Genomic DNA, 4560 nt, shown 5'->3' with positions numbered 1-4560 from the left:
CTCTCTAGAGAGAGAGAGTTCTCTTATTGCTGGCGAACCCCACTGCGTACAGAGCAGCGGGTTGTGTCAACGGATCGGATCCAAACCCGGATCTGTTTTTGAGGTGCTTGTAGCGGGTCCGATTCTGGGTCTTATCGAGTCCGATAAAAGGAAAACCATATCCAGGTTTTATAAGGATGATGTGAACAGGTTCATACCCGGTAAAATAATATTTTTTGTTTTTTTTATATTAAAAAATCACGGATCTTACTCGGAACTTGGTTCGAAGCCGAGTTGATATGAAATTTCACCAACCATACTCGGCTCTATATACTAAATCGGATTTTTTGGGTCCGACCTGGTTTCCAATCAGACCTCTTTCGTTTTATCACCAAACCCTGACCCTATGGGGTTTGGTATGGGTCGGGTTGGGTCAGTCCGGATCAAACCTGACCCACTGACACCTCTAGCTGAGGGTCTGGGTGTAAACTGGTCCGATTGCATCCGTTCTCAACCAAAATCTCTTTTTGGTAAGAGGACCCTTGACCCGATCCTATAAATTGCAACTAAGCCATGTATGCCCAAACCAGGTTGGACAATTGAGCATTGGGCCAGCCCGGTCTAGTCCACTCCAAGGACCGACAGGCCCGAACTAGACCCAGGCCTGCCCAAGCCAGACCCAAATCTTTGTCAGTTTCAGGTCTGGCCCGACTCTTATCGGTCTTAGACTTAGGTGGGCTGAATCAGGACCTTTAAGCCCAACTAGTAAACGGGCCAGGCAGGGTCAGGTTCCATCAGCCCTACCTGAAACCTGCCCGTTTACTTGTCGGGTTGTGCCAAGCCCGACTCTTATCAGGTACAGGCTGCAGTGGGCAGCCCGAACCCAGCCCATCTCAGGTCGGATACTCAGACTGTCCATCGGGTACTGGACCCAGCATCTACTCTTATTGGACATAGAAAAAGTAGGATTGAATGGTTTGGGCTAATCAGGGTCCGACCATATCCAGTTCCACATTGGTGCACTGGATACAACTAGAGACCCATAATATTAGACTGATTGAAGTTGAAACTTGAAACCCACATCTAGCCGAGGACCTCAGGGTTTAGTTTCTTCGCCTCCCGTAAGTCAGGATGTCAATGGATCGGGTTTGAGTCAGATGTCAAACCAAATTCAAATCTGGTTAGTCGGATTTGGTAAAGCTGGCATTGTCTGATTAATGATTGGATTCAGATTCAGTTTTGGGGTTTGCATCTGAACCCAGTTTTGAATCTGAATCATGTGACCCAAGTCCAAATCCAATGAATGAGTCAATTGTTGGATCATGCTTTTTTGAGAAAGACGAGTGACTTTTGGATGCTTCAAAATTTACAAAATTTCTCAACCGTTGATTTTCAAGCCTTAAAAAATCTTGCGTGTGCAGTGTAATCAGATGATTCAATAAAAAAAACTTAAAACAAAATTCATATAAATCTTTGTTCACACGCTCGTTCTCATATTATAGTGGATATTACTTTTTTCGATCTAACTCTAATTTTGAATCTGGATCTCATTGAGCAAGATCCAATTAAGTTAGATTCAGTAATGCTTGTATCCATTTCTATTCCATAAGAGCTATTTCTTTGGAGACCACTAACATGCGCTTGAGTAGCACAGTTTAAGTTATGGACTTAAGGTCATTTTTTATGCAGCGCCGCCGCATGCCCAGAATGCAGCTCCAATTCTGCTGGCCATCCGTCTCAACAGATTTTGAGATGCACACCGCACTCATCTCAAGATATGCTAAATTGGATGGTTGTCAGGTAGGTTGCTGCATACCCACCATGCAATGACGCTGCATATAATGTGAAGACCATGGACTTACAGTTGCATCATTTCAGTTTTTTTTCAGACTGGCAATGGTTTGAATTTGGGAAGCAATCTTGATCCAGATTTCATTCCGTTATGGACCCTTTTTTCTGCCTCATCCAGAACCCAGATCCGCCTAATTAGAGTTCTGCCCAATTGGGATTGAGTAAGAGAGAGAAAGTGAGAGTCACTTTTTCAAGGACTGTCAGAGTGAGACATCTAAGGTGGACTCTCTGTTATCCCAAGACTCTCGTTGGGATGCCCCTTCTTGAGTCTTGTCCAGGGTGAGATTAACTTTCTGGTTCTTTTTATTTCATAAATAGGCATGTACAACTTTAATGAGATTTATTGAGTTCAACATCTGAATTTCATTTTAAATCGTGTGCAAGTGATCATTGAGGAAAAGATTTGGTTCCCTCAAATATTCGTCCATCTTCACCCATCGCCGGCTAATCGATAACAATTTTTTCCTTTCAGTTGCGCCATGGCTTCCGCTTCGATCCTCGCACCCGATAGGTGAGGTCCCCATCTCTCCCTATGTTTTTTTTACCGTGCAAAAAATGACCCTACTCTATGACAAATTTAACATGTTTCTCGAAATACCAAACAATTTAACAAATATATCAAATGGACAATTTTGCAAGTTTTCATTTTTTTTCTGAATATGTTTGCCTCTCGCAGCTGCAAATTTTAGATTTTCATAGGTCACGATGGTAAAAATTGATGGATTTGTGAAACTTGTCAACAAAATCGCTATTGATATTGCGATATTCCAAAAATTGTTGTAAAATCTTTTACCTTGCAAAATTTTCAATGAAGTATTGTGAAATTACTAAAAACTTGCAAAAATCCTATATTGTGAAATTTTCAAGAAGTATCACAATGGTATTGTAAAATTCTTTTTTCTTGCAAAATTTCTATCTATATAAATAATGTTTCGTTTCTCAAACCCTTATTTGCATGTGTATGCCTTATTTTCGTAACTTTAGGGTTCTTTTGGTCTCTAACCGATGGTCTCCAATCCTTACAACAATATTTTAGCTTTGCAAAATTCTCACATCGGCAGCAGTTCACCGAATCACTGATGGTGAAAACCCCCAAAAGCAAGGGTGATACTTCATCGACGGTGAGTTTTTTCTATAAAAGCATGAGCGACACTTCATCAAAAGTGAGTTTTTTCTGGTAAAAGCATCAACAATGAGAAGATGCACTTCATTGAAGATGTTTTTTTTTATAAAAGTATCATGGTGAAAAGATCTGTGGTACTTCATCGACGATGAATTTTTTGGTAAAAGTATCGACAATGAGATCTTATGGTATGGTTAAGATAGAAAACCAAAAGTACATGAGTTATTCGTGAGTGCAAAAGTTGATTAGCTGAAAATTTGTTCTCCTCATAAAAAACATAAAATTGATGAGGAACCTCTGCTCTAATGAACTATGAAAGCCCTTCAGATGTGTTAGACAATGATGATGTTTTCTCCCAATACAATGTGCAAGCGCCTTCATTGTATAAAAGAATGAAAATGAATGCAATGTATAAGCAACTTCATTTTTTGAAAGAATGGAAAGAATTTTGCATTGTTGGGTGTAAAATTCTTGAAAAGTTTGCAAAATTCCTGAAATATTTGTGAAATTCATGAAGTTTTGCATGTGGTGATGTGAAATTTCTTTTCAACATGTGAAATTACTATTGCATTAAATGCGATGTTTCATTTTGAACAAATATTTCTAGCGAAACATAATTTGACAGCACTTCATCGCCGATACTTTATATTGTCACTGATTTTTTACCTAGAAAATGAAGTAATCCAAAAAAACACAAAAAAATAAAGATTGTAGATGAAAATATCTTTTCAACAATATTTTATTCATTAGAAAACAACGAACAAGCACTGAGATACAACCTCGAGAACATTCCTAAAAGAAATGATAGATATGCCTATCCCAATGATTATATGTTATTTTTTAGCTACCTGTGCCAAGAATTCAGAGAAATAGAAAAAATAACAGAGGAAGATAAAGACGTTAACTTTTCAACACCACCAAGATAACATTGATCTGATGAACAGTTGGAAAGAAACACCTTCTGGAACATAGATTTTTCAGTTATAATAGTCTATACAACAAATTTTTGTTCCGGGTTTGGATCTTAGAAATGAAAACCTTAGAGGGGTTTTTAGTTCTAACTCAAAACAGGAAAGTTCAAGATCTGTGTATCAACTTTCCAACGGTTATAAAAATATAGTTTTTCAATGTCGGATGGCTGAGATATAGACCTAAGAAAAGAAGTTGTTCTACTGATTTTTGAGAAATTTTGCATGGGATTGCAAAATTCGTGAGGTTTGCACATGAGAAAGGTAAAAAGGTCCTAAAATTTTAGAACCAGTGGAATTGTCTATTTGACAGATTTGGTAAATTGTGAGGCATTTTTTGAAAACGTATTATTTTTGTGGTACATTATAGTCGTTTTTCATTTATTTTATGATAAAACTCAAGAAGCAACTTAGTAGTTTGTTCAAATGGGATGTTATTTTTTTCTTTTCGTTTTCATACAAAATATGAATTTAAAAATTATACTCATTAATTATTTTGTGAATTGCAACTGAAGGATTCTCTTGAAAGTTGGATGCATTACCACATATTCCTGGAATGGACTTAAGATTTCCATATTAGTATTTGCCAATAGGATCGTGTATTACATTCTTTAATGTATAACTGTCAAGACCGGTTTT

This window comes from Nuphar pumila, chromosome 9 (assembly GCF_984573655.1).
Source record: "Nuphar pumila chromosome 9, dmNupPumi1.hap1.1, whole genome shotgun sequence".
Classification (NCBI taxonomy): Eukaryota; Viridiplantae; Streptophyta; class Magnoliopsida; order Nymphaeales; family Nymphaeaceae; genus Nuphar; species Nuphar pumila.
This window is presented reverse-complemented; position numbering follows the sequence as displayed.